Raw genomic sequence first — 13449 nt, 5'->3', positions numbered from 1 at the left:
ATGTAGACAGAAATTGTATCTTATACCTCTTTTTCTTCAGCAGCTTTAGCAACCTAGGTCGTGGTTGTCCCTCCTCGTTTCTCCTGCTGTCTTCTTCAGCTACATCTGTTTCTCTGCATTTCCTCATTTTACAGTGTGGGGGATGCAGTTATCTCTGAACAGTTATCTCTGAACAACTAGGTGCCTGGCACCTAGTTGAATTGTCAGGTTTGTTGAATAAGTATAGTAAAATTATGCCAGAAGTAAACTGTTAAATTTATCAGTTTTACTCAGAAAACATATAGCTAACTAAGATGTATGAATCAATTCACTCACTTATTCAACAAACATTTATTAAGTGACTACAGTATGCTATGATCTAGGAATATGGCAGTAAACAAATCTCACCTTGTCTCAACGGATCCAGGAGTCTCTAGAAGTTTAATTCTTGCTCAATGAGCAATTCCTTTTCACTGAAGACTTGACAAGAAGGTTTGAGAAGGCAAGAGTGTGTGAACCCACCAGATGTTTGTGATGCACCTACTGTGTGTCAGAAGCCGTAGTGTCACAGGGTCTGCCTGTGTCTCCTAGGAAAGGTGAAAACTAAGGACAATATTTTAAACAACAAATAACGCCAAGTATGCCACGTGATGGAGAGGGAAAGTGCTGGGTCCCAAGAGTATAACAGGCACTGAGCCTAGCGTGGGGTCCAGGTGTCTCTGGCATGGTGCCCTCCTAGGTCATGGTTATCCCTCCTAGTTTCTCCTGCTGTCTTCTTCAGCTACATCTGTTTCTCTGCATTTCCTCATTTTATAGTGTGTGGGATGCAGTTATCTCTGAACAGGACTAGGCAACCGTACACCTGTTACGCTGTGCTTGTGTGTGGGATGCAGTTATCTCTGAACAGGACTAGGCAACCGTACACCCGTTATGCTGTGCTTGTGTGTGGGATGCAGTTATCTCTGAACAGGACTAGGCAACCGTACTCCCGTTACGCTGTGCTTGTGTGTGGGATGCAGTTGTCTCTGAACAGGACTAGGCAACCGTACTCCCGTTACGCTGTGCTTGTGTGTGGGATGCAGTTGTCTCTGAACAGGACTCGGCAACCGTACTCCCGTTACGCTGTGCTTGTGTGTGGGATGCAGTTGTCTCTGAACAGGACTAGGCAACCGTACACCTGTTACGCTGTGCTTGTGTGTGGGATGCAGTTATCTCTGAATGGTGGATAAATGTGTTTGGACATTTAACTCAGGGCTGTTGAAGGTTTTGAAGGTCAGAGACTTCTGAGATGCACATTGAGGACAAACAATAGAAGGGTTTGACTAGGCAACCGTACTCCCGTTACGCTGTGCTTGTGTGTGGGATGCAGTTGTCTCTGAACAGGACTAGGCAACTGTACTCCTGTTACGCTGTGCTTGACGCTCTGCATTGATGTACACTGGACCCAGGTTTCCCTGGTGGACTGCTTGGGCCGTTCTTGTCATCTGGCTCTGAAGACTTTGTTCACTGAAGGGGTGGCCTGCCCCTCCACACCTGTGGGTGTTTCTCGTAAGGTGGAACGAGAGACTTGAGAAAAGAAATAAGACACAGAGACAAAGTATAGAGAAAGAAAAGCGGGGGCCCAGGGGACCGGCGCTCAGCTTACAGAGGACCCACGCCGGCCCCGGTCTCTGAGTTCCCTTAGTATTTATTGATAATTATCTTTACCATCTTAAAGACAGGGGAGTGGCAGGACAATATAAACAAAGAAAAAAGAGGAAATCGGCAGTAAGACATATGAACAAAAAAACCTCTGTTACATGAATAAATTCAAGAGGGAACAACTTTTTCTGGGACAAGGCTGTGCCTTGAGATGCATATGCAAACATCTCCATAAACCTTTAGGCAGCATAGTTTCAGTCTATCACATGGGGAGAAACCTTAGACAATACCTAGCTTATCTAGGAACAAAGTCACACCCTGCACGCCCAAAATCCATTAAACCTTGAGTTACCACAGCACATGTCTCTTGCAAGGACAAGGTTGGGGGTAGGGTCACAGACTAACAGTATCTCAAACACAGAACAAAATGGAGTCTCTTATGTCTACTTCTTTCTATATAGACACAGTAACAGGCTGATCTCTTTCTTTTCCCCACAAGTCTGGGGGAGAAAACCTGATGGAGTGTGTCAGGGAACATGCTGGGAGCATCCCAGGATGCCAGAAGCACACACAGATGAAACACCTGCCTCAGACCAGGGGAGGGTTAGACAAGGAGAGGATGGAACACCTGCCTCAGAACGGGGGAGGACCAGACAAGGAGAGGTGTCAGGAAAAACGAGGAAAGTGGGAGAAAACCTGATGGAGTGTGGCAGGGAATATGCTGGGAGCATCCCAGGACGCCAAAAGCGCACACAGATGGAACACCTGCCTCAGACCGGGGCAGGGTCAGACAGGGAGAGGTGTCAGGAAAAACAAGGAAAGTTTGATCTGCAGGAATAGAAACACACTTGAGAAATCCATGGGGAATGAAAAGAGAATGGCTGAGCAGCAGCAGATTGTCAAGAAGGAAACCAAGAAGGAGCAGCCAAAGAGGTTGATGGAGAACCAGGAGAAAGAAGGTGTCACTGAAACCAACGGAAGGAAAGTGTTTCAACATTTCTGGAAAATAAAAATGACATGCTCTGTCTTAACCTTGCTGTTTTATGAATCAGATAGCCACATTCCAGGTTCTGAGAAGTCCAGCACTAAAGATGTTTCTTTTAGTTTGCTTAACCCAGCATTTGCCAGAATAATCTGGGCTCAGTGTGAGTGTGTGTGTGTGTGTGTGTGTGTCCGCCTGTGTGTGTTCCACTAATATCTCACTGGGGCTACTGCTCTGTACAACATAATTTTTAAAACACTGGTTTTATCCATCCTATGTTCAGCTGCAGCAATGCTTATGAAGATCAACTTTGATCATGTGTCTAAGTTACTAAAGAAAACAAAACAAACTAATTAATAAAGCTCACCATGCAGTGACTCCTCATACCCTACGACGGACCCACCTGGCTTGGCCTGGGTGCCTGTGCTGACCTGGCCATGCTGTCTTCTGCCTGCTGCTTTGCCTCCCGTTTCCTCCTGGAGAATGTAAGGTTCTCTGAGCTTTGGCGTATCTGGAACATGTGTCGTTCTCCTAAAGGGGACCATGTTTTCTGAGTCCACTTTAATCTCTTTTAAGGGTATGGAACTTTCCTTAAAGCTTTTGGTCAGGTCTCACTCTCTATGCAGTCTTCCTGCCACTTCTACAATGTACATACTTTACTGATACATTAATTATGTTCTACCAACCCAGGTTTTTTATTTATATGTCATTTTATATCATCATCTTTTTTTTCTTAGAGTTTAGTTCACTTATTTATTCAGTCTTTCCACAATATAATTGTATGTCATATAATTTTATATTTATTTTCATTGGGGTTTATATATCTTTTCTGTAAACATGGAGGCTTTCTAAATAGATCTTCATTAATGTTGAAAGAACAAGGTTTTACATCTTGGTCTCAGCCAAAAGTAGTTCCTCGTATGCCCAGGAGGGATAAAACAGTTTCATTGTTGCATTTAGATATTTTTAGAGAGAAAGAGAACCATGTGAAATGGAAAACTGCTAACTTTGCCTCAGGGATACCAGGTTGATTCACTGAGAAAGTTTGAATTGGTTTAGAAAGCATGGTTCTGAGTTTTCTAGGAGAAGGAAAAAAGTTGGGGTAGGTAGGGCATAAGAAGTAATGCCCACATCAAAAAGTTAGAAAGATCTGAAACTAACAACCTAACATCACAACTGAAAGAATTAGAGAAGCAAGAAGAACTCAACCACAAAACTTCTAGAAGACAAGAAATAAGTAAAATCAGAGCTTAACTGAAAGAAATTGAGACATGAAAAACTGTTCAAGAAATCACTTAATCAAGATTTTTTGAAAAAAATAAAATAGGGCACTAGCTAGACTCATAAAGAAGAAAAGAGAGAAGATTCAAATAAACAAAATTAGAAATGATGAAGGGAATGTTACCACTGACCCAGAGAAACAAAAGTAACCAGCAACTACTATGAACACATCTACACACACAAACTAGAAACCCCAGAAGAGATGGATAAATTTCTGGCCACATACACCCTCTCAAAGACTGAACCAGGAAGAAATTGAGTCCCTGAACAGACCAATAACGAGCTCCAAAAAGTGAATCAGTAGTAAATAGCCCACCAAAAAAAAAAAAAAAAAAACAAAAAAAGCCAAGGACCTGATAGATTAACAGTCAAATTTTAACAGATGTACAAAGAAGAGCCAGTACCATTCCTACTAAAACTACTTCAAGAAATAGAGAAGGAGAGACTCCTCCCCAACTTATTCTATGAGGCCAGCATCATCCTGATACCAAAGCCTGGCAGTGACACAACAAAAAAAGAAAGCTTCAGGCCAGTGTCCTTGATGACCATCCATTCAATAATCCACAACAAAATCCTGGCAAACTGAATCCAGCAACACAACGAAAGGCTAATTCACCACAGTAAAGTAGGCTTCTTCCCTGGAATGGAAGATTGGTCCCTCATGGGCAAATCAATAAAATGTGATTCATAACATAAATAAAACTAAAGACAAGAACCACTTAATTGTCTCAATAGATGCAGAAAAGGCTTCCAGTAAAATTCAACAACGCTTCATGTTAAAAACTCTCAATAAATGAGGTATTGAAGGAACATACCTCAAAATAATAAAGGACACCTATGACAAACTCACAGCCAACATTATACTAAATGGGCAAAAATCTGGAAGCATTCTCCTTGAAACCCACCCAAGACAAGGATGCCCTCTCTCACCACTCCTATTCAAGATAGTATTAGAAGTCCTTGCTGGAACAATCAGATAAGATAAAGAAATAACGAGTATTTAGATAGAAAGAGAAGTCCAACTACCTCTGTTTGCAGACAACATAATTCTCTATCTAAACCCTGTAGTTGTGACCCAAAAGCTCCTTAAGCTGATAAACAACTTCCACAAAGTTTCAGGATACAAAATCAATGTACAAAATTTGCTAGCATTCCTATACACCAAGAAGAGCCAAACTAAGAGCCAAATAAGAGAGGCAATTTCATTCACAATTTCCACACAAAGAATAAAATACGTAGGAATACAGCTAACCAGGGAGGTGAAAAATCTCTACAATGAAAATTACAAAACACTGCTCAAAGAAGTCAGAGAAGACACAAATGAAAAAATCATTCCATGTTAATGGAGAGAAAGAATTAATATCATTTAAATGGTCATACTTTCCAGAGCTATTTCTATTAAACTACCAATGACATACTTCACGGAAGTAGAAAAAGGTATTTGAAAATTCATATAGAACCAAGAAAGAGCCTAAGTAGCCAAGGCAATCCTAAGCAAGAAGAACAAAGCTTGAGGCATCACATTACCTGACTTCAAACTATACTACAGCACTACAGTAACCAAAACAGCATGGTGCTGATGATACTTAAACAGACACATACACCAATGGAACAGAACAGAGAGCCCAGAAATAAGACTACATACCTACAACTATCTAATCTTTGACAAAGCTGGCAAAAACAAGCAATGGGGAAAATATTCTGTATTCAATAAATAGTGCTGGGATAACTGGCTAGCCATATGCAGAAGATTGAAGTTGGACTTCTTCCTTATACCATACACAGAAATCAACTCAAGATGGATTAAATACTTAAATGTAAAACCCAAAACTATAAAAGCCCTGGAAGACAACGTAGGCAATACCATCCTGGACATAGAAATAGGAAAAGATTTCATGATAAAGACACCAAAAACAATTACAACAAATGGAACTATTGACAAGTGGGATCTAACTAAACTCAAAAGCTTCTGCTCAGCAAAAGAAATTATGGATACAGTGAACAGACAACCTACAGAAGGAGAAAAATTATTTACAAACTACATATCTGACAAAGATCTAATATTCAATATGAGGAACTTTAAATTTACAAGAGAAAAACAAACAGTCCTATCAAAAAGTGGCTAAAGAATTGTCTATTCATGTCCTTAGTCTACTTTTTGATAGGATTGTTTTTTTTTTGTCTTGCTAATTTGTTTGAGCTCATTGTATATTCTGAATATTAGGTCTTTGTGAGATATACAGATTGTGAAGATTTTCTTCCATTCTGTGGATTGTCTGTTTACTCTGTTGACTGTTCCTTTTGCTGTGAAAAAGCTCTTTAGTTTAATTAAATCCCACCTATTTATCTTTGTTTTTCTTGCTGTTGGGTTCTTGATCATGAAATCCTTGCCTAAGCCAATGTCTAGAAGGGTTTCTTTGATGTCGTCATCTAGAATTTTTTATAGTTTCAGGTCTTAGATTTAAGTCTTTGATCCATCTTGAGTTGATTTTTGTATACAGGTGAGAGATGAAGATCCAGTTTCATTCTCCTACATGTGGCTTGCCAATTAATCCCAGCACCATTTGTTGGGTAGGGTGTTCTTTCCCCACTTCGTTTTTGTTTTGCTTTGTCAAAGATGAGTTGGCTGTAAATATTTGGGTTAATTTCTGGGTTCTCCACTATGTTCCATTTGGCTGCGTGCCTGTTTTTATGCCAGAACCATGCTGTTTTGGTGACTATGGTCTTATGGATATAGTTTGAAATCAGGTAATGTGATGCCTTCTGATTTGTTCTTTTTGTTTAGTGTTGCTTTGGCTATGCGGGCTCTTTTTTGGTTCCATATGAAGTTTTAGTATTGTTTTTTTTTTTTGTTCTATGAAGAATGATGATGGTATTTTGATGGCAATTGCATTGAATTTGTAGATTGCTTTTGGTAGTATGGTCATAGACAATTCTCAGAAGATATACAAATGGCCAACAAACATATGAAAAAATGCTCAACATCACTGATGATCAGGGGAATGCAAATTACAACCACAATGCAATACCACCTTACTCCTGCAAGAATGGTCATAAAAAAAAAAAATAATAGATGTTGGTGTGAATGTGGTGAAAAGGGAACATTTCTCCAGTGCTGGTGGGAATGTAAACTAGTACAATCACTGTAGACAACAGTGTGGAGATTCCTTAAAGAACTAAAAGTAGAAGTACCATTTGATCCACCAATCCCACTACTGGCTATGTACCCAGAGGAAAAAAAAAAAGTCATTATACAAAAAACATACTTGCACACACATATTTATAGCAGCACAATTTGCAATTGCAAATGTGTAGAACCAATCCAAATGCCCATCAATCAACGAGTGGATGAAGAAACTGTGGTATATATGTGTGATGGAATACTACTCAGCCATAAAAAGGAATGAATTAGTGGCAGTTGCAGCAACCTGGATGGGATGAAGACTATTATTCTAAGTGAAGTAACTCAGAATGGAAAACCAAAGATCATATATTCTTACTTACAATTTGGAGCTAAGCTATAAGGATGCAAAAGCATAATAAGGACACAATGGACTTTGAGGACTCAGGGAGAAAGGGGAGAAGGTGGTGAGGGATAAAAGGCTATAAATTGGGTTTGGTGTATACTGATGAGGTGATGGATGCACCAAAATTTACAAATCACTAATAAAGAACTTACTAATGTAACCAAATACCACCTGTTGCCCCAAAACCTATGGAAATAAAAAAAAAAGTTTTAAGTGGGCAAAGGACAGGAATGCTTTTCAAAAGAATACATATGTGTGACCAACAACCATAGAATACAAAGCTCAGTATCACTGACCATTAGAGAAATGCAAATCCAAGGCACAGTGAGACACCATCTCACACCAGTCAGAATGGCTACTATTAAAAAGTCAAAAAACAACAGATGCTGGCAAGGTTGTGGAGAAACAGAACATACACTGTTGGTGGGAATGTACATTGGTCCCACTGCTGTGGAAAACACAACAGTGCTTTCCTCGAAAGAGATAAAAGCAGAACTATCACTGAACCCAGCAATCTCATTACTGGGTATACACCCAGAAATCTCATTACTGGGTATACACCCAGAGGTATATAAATTGTTCTATTGTAAAGACACAAGCACGTAAATGTTTATTGCAACACTATTCTCAATAGTAAAGGCATGGAATCAACCTAAATGCCCAACGTGATGACAGATTGGATACAGATAATATGGCACATTGTGGAGGAAAAGTTAAATATTAAATTTGACCTCAATTGAACAGGGACACAAACAATGGTCACTAAGTCCTGGAACGAGTTGTGTGAGCCCCTTGAGGCATCCATTCAGTGCTGTTTCGGAGAAATAGTTATTGAAAAACAACAGACAATTGCAAAAACAAGTTGACCTTTTTGTGTTCCTTGAGCCCAGATGCAAAGGGCCCTCATGACTGGGTCTCATGACAAACAATTTGTTACAAAAAGAGCTAGTTTCCCAGACCACACCAAAGCTTCATGGGACCTCTCCTCATCTATGCACGGACTAGTGGCCAACTCTGGAGCCCAGGCTCTTGCTTCCCAGCCTGGTGATGAATCCTCCATAGTCTGGTGAGTGTAAATTTATATATACACACACACACACACACACACACACACCCCTTTTCCCTTCTCCCCTTCCCATTACAATTTGTTTATTATTTATCATTGGTTTATTAGGTGATTTGCTTATTATATCTATATTGTCATATACTTGGGATAAAGTCTGTTTACCCTTTAAAAGTATTGTGTGTTTCTTTTCTTCTTTCCTTACACATTTCCCATACAGAACACACATATGCACCATGGAATACTACACAGCTACATGTTCTCACTTATAAGTGGGAGCTAAATAACGAGAACTTATGAACACAAAGAAGGAAACAACAGACAGCAGACACTGGGGTCTACCTGAGGGGGGAAGGTGGGAGGAGGGAGAGGAAGAGAAAAGATAACTATGGGGTACTGGGCTTAATACCTGGGTTATGAAATAATCTGTATAACAAGCCCCTGTGATATGAGTTTATGTAACAAACCTTCATGTGTACCCCCGAGCCTAAAATAAAAAAATTAAATCCTTTATGAAAGCTATAAGATCTGCTCCTATGTGTTTGTATGTCTATATGTGTTACATGTATGTGATTATATTTTGTAAATAAAGCTCGTTCTTAAATCGTTAGTAAAATAGAAATGGCTTTACAATTATCATATATAATTAGATACTTGCTTGATTTAACTATGATCTTATGTCTTTTGTTGAGAATTTCTGGATTCAGGGGGTCTTGAAATGTGACCATGATGAAGTATGGAGACATGTTCTCAGTGCCTAGACCAGCAGCTACAAGCCAGAATCAAGCCCAGTCGGCCCCTTCTTTCTGTGCTTTTCCTGTTCTGCCTTCTGGCTATTTTAGGAGGGGTTGGATCCTCCAGTTACAGCCTTCACAGCTCTGTCTTTAGTCCTGATGGACTCAGGCAGGCCCTGATCTTCATAGTTTTCCTGGGTGCCATGTGGCTACTTGGGACCTAGAATTACTGAGGGAAGGCATTAGGGATGCTGCCTGTGTCACATTTCAAAATTCAGTTCAGTAATTTAAACTCTTACAGTCATGTTAAATTAAGTAATAAATAACCATAAAATATCTGGAGTCAGTTGTAAGCTAAAATAGTGAAATATTAACCTTTAAAAATGAGTTTAGGTCTATCTACCATGACATGTTACTTGTATATGGCATAGAAAACCTAAATATCTTTAGTTCTGTTAATAAACAGCAATTTGAAGAACTATATTTCTTAAAAGCGATAAAAGGGTTTTTATCTAAAAATACTGATGTTTAAGATAGTTAAAAATCACTTTTTAGGGTTTTCACTGAGAATTGGGGCTCCTAAGACTTAATTACTAGATATGAGAGAAACAATTCTGCATACACAGTATATAAAAAGCAAGATATGCTTTTTTTTTTTTTTTTTTTTTGAGAACGAGTCTTGTTCTGTTGCCCAGGCTGGCATGCAGTGGCATGATCTCAGCTCAGTGCAACCTCTGCCTCCCTAGTTCAAGCGATTCACCTGCCTCAGCCTCCCAAGTAGCTGGGATTACAGGTGCCCACCACCACACCCGGCTAATTTTTGTATTTTTAGTAAAGACGGAGTTTCACCATGTTGGCCAGGATGGTCTTGAACCTCTGACCTCAAATGATGCACCCGCCTTGGCCTCCCAAAATGCTGGGATTACAGGCTTGTGAACATATGCTTTTGATGATAAAACTTATAAAGACATAAAAATGTGTTTTAATTTTTTTTTTTGGTTTGAAGTTACTTAAAGTTTCAAATTGAAGAAGTGAAAAAAAAAAAAAACTAGATAAAACCAGATAAATATGGAAAGTTGGGGGAAAATGCAAAGCATAGGTTCACAAAAATCTGGGATTAAAAGATGACAACATTTGATAAATTTATTTTATTTTTTAAATATCTTTTTTTTTTTTTTTGAGACAGAGTCTAGCTCTGTCGCCCAGGCTGGAGTGCAGTGACCGGATCTCAGCTCACTGCAAGCTCCGCCTCCCAGGTTCACGCCATTCTCCTGCCTCAGCCTCCTGAGTAGCTGGGACTACAGGCGCCCACCATCTCGCCCAGCTAGTTTTTTTGTATTTTTTAAGTAGAGACGGGGTTTCACAGTGGTAGCCAGGATGGTCTCGATCTCCTGACCTCGTGATCCGCCTGTCTTGGCCTCCCAAAGTGCTGGGATTACAGGCTTGAGCCACCGCGCCCGGCCTTTTAAAATATCTTAAATATCTTTTAAATATCTTAAATATCTTTTAAATCTATTTTATTTTAAGTTTAGAGGCTGGGCACTATGGCTCATGCCTGAAAATAATAAAATGTTCTTGTCAATTGTGTCTAACTAGAACAACTTAAAGTCATTTCCACTGTAAATTGCTTAATTCTGAGGCAGTTTCTGAAAACTTCACAAGCTTGCAAAATCCTAGAGTATTGTGTCTTTAATGAGGTTCATGAAAGTATGGAGAAGGCCCTGAGAAGCACTCTTGAATACAAGTTTTTGAGAAGTTTAGAATTATTTTATTTGAACTGGGTAAGAATTCCCAGAACTTTAATGAAGAGACTGACTGGTTTATAAAACTGTTAACCCAAGCAGAATAAAAATCAATTGAATACCAAGAAAATACTTTGCCAGATTTTCATGCCAAATCAGCCAGTATTCAAATTGTCTGGATAAAGAATTTGAATGAGCTGCAGAGTCCAGGTCAAATGATCTATGATAATCCCTGGTTAGTCCGTGCCATGCACCGAAGTTGAAGAAACAGTCCAATGTTAAGCATGGAGAACCAGGATGTCTTCCTTGTCCTTCCCGAGTTCTGAAAGCTTTTCTTATTAAAAGTTCTGCATTCTGCTTCCTGGGTGTGAGGGGAAAGCAAGCCGGCAGAAAGAAGGCTCCACTGCTCGTCCCTCCTGCAAGGACACCAGATGAACAACTATTAATATCCACATAGAAAAGACATTTATAAGAACCAAAAATCAGGTGAGTACTCAAAGTACCTGGTTTTAACCTCATATCACTGAAAGAGACACTGAAGAGAGAGAAAAAACAGTCCTGAATCACGGGTGCTACCATTTCCTCACCCCCAGCAATGATGGCGTGGTGCAGACATCACTCTGGGTTCTGCCGGAGGGAGACCACAGCAACTGTGAGGCACTGAACTCTGTGCTGTCCTATTAGAGCAGAAAGGAAAACCAGACCAAATGCAGTTAATGTCCATCCACAGAGGGATCATTTAAACCAGTCCTAGCCAGAGGGGAATCAGATTCCAGTGGTTGGAACTTGAGTGTTTGGAAACCTGGCAACTGAGGGCTCCAGGACTCTGTGTATCTAACAAAACTTGAAAGGCAGCCCAGGCCATCAGGACTGCAACTCTTAGGTGAGGCCTAGGGCTGAACTGGGCCCAGGGACAGTGGACTTGGTGGGGGGGGGAGGGCATGCAATATACTGAGACACCAGCTGGGGCAGCCAAAGGAGTTCTGGCATTATTACTCCCCTAACACTAGGCTGCACAGCTCCTGGCTCCAACAGGGACCCCATCCTTCTGCTTGAGAAGAGGAGGCAAAAGAGTAGAGAGGAATTTTTCTTTCATCCTGGAGACCAGTTCAGCCACAGCAAGATAGTGCACTGGTCAGAATCCTGAGGCCTCCTTTCCAGGCCCTGGCTCCTAGACATTCCTAGACACACCCTGGGCCAGAAGGAAACCTGCTGCCTTGAAGAAAGAAACAAGTGCTGGCAGCATTTATCACCTGCAAACTTGAAAACCTTTGGGCTCTGAATAACCAGCAGCCATACCCAGGTACTATGTCAAGGGCCTTGGATGACCCTCATCGACTTGCTAGATTTAGGGACACTCAGCACATTACCAGCTGTGGTGACTAAAAGGCAAAATTCCTTCTTAGGAAAAGTAGAGGGAAAATTAAAGGGGACTTTGTTTCTCCCTTAGGTACCAGCAAGGCCAGAGGTGGGTAGAGCACCAAGCGAGCTTTCGGAACCCCTGATTCTAGGACTTGATTCTTGGTTGACATGTATGAAGCTGCCCAGGGCCAGTAGGGAGCCCAATGCCCTGAAAACGGCAAGTCCCAAGCCAGGCAGCATTCATTACAAGCTGACAAGAGGCTTTGGGCCTTAACGGAACATTGGTGGTAGCCTGGCAGTACTCACTGTGGCCTGGGGTGGTGGTGGCTACTCTGCCTTTAGAAAAGGAAGGGAGGAATAGGAAGGACTATGTCTTGTGGTTTGAGTGCCAGATCAGTTGCAATGCAATAGAATGTCAAGTGGACTTCTAACATTTTTGACTCTATTCCGTGACCTGAATGGCACTTCTGGACCCAGCCAAGGACTGAGGAACCTCACTGCCCTAAAGGAAAGGACACAGGCCTGGCTGGCTTTGCCATCTGCTAATCGTAGAGACCAAAGGTCTTGAGTGAACATAGGCAGTCTTCAGAAAGTGCATGCAGCAGGACTTAAGCAAGACCCAGTGCTGTGCTAGCTTCAGGTCTGATCCAGGGCAGTCATAGTGGTGGTGGCCAGGGGTGCTTGTGTCTTTCTTCTCCCAGCTTTAGGTGGCTTAGAACAGAAAGAAAGACTCTGTATCTTTGAGAGAAAATAAGGGTAGGGAACAAGAGCCTTTAACTAGTAATCCAGAAAATTCTCCTGGATCTTGTTGAAGGCTGTCAAGGTGGTACTTCTATGAGTCTGGAAGAATTACAGCATTATTGGGTATAAGGTGCCCCATAAAGCAGATATGGCTTAGATCACAACACCCAAGTCTTTTCAAATATGTGAAAAGCCTTCCCAAGAAAGACAGTTACAAATAAGCCCAGACAGTGAAGACTACAGTAAATACTCACCTTTTCTCTTTTTTAATTTTATTTTTTAAACCTCTCATATAGTGCTGCATGCCTAAGATTTTAATGTCCAGACAATGAAGAACATTTACTAGCATCAACACCATCCAGGAAAACATGACTTCATCAAGTGAACTAAATAAGGC

At 40.8% G+C, this 13449-nt stretch overlaps 1 long non-coding RNA gene across 1 annotated transcript; it reads right to left on the bottom strand.

Annotated features, from left to right (window-relative positions):
* Positions 1 to 10717: 10717 nt before the first annotated feature.
* LOC126955466 (uncharacterized) lies at positions 10718 to 13449 on the bottom strand. The gene is made up of 3 exons (XR_007725932.1): positions 13307 to 13449; positions 11453 to 11626; positions 10718 to 11365 (listed from the first exon to the last, which is right to left on the bottom strand). It is a non-coding gene; the product is annotated as an uncharacterized LOC126955466 (long non-coding RNA).

Source organism: Macaca thibetana, chromosome 5, assembly GCF_024542745.1.
Source record: "Macaca thibetana thibetana isolate TM-01 chromosome 5, ASM2454274v1, whole genome shotgun sequence".
Taxonomy (NCBI): Eukaryota; Metazoa; Chordata; class Mammalia; order Primates; family Cercopithecidae; genus Macaca; species Macaca thibetana.
This window is presented reverse-complemented; position numbering and strand designations above follow the sequence as displayed.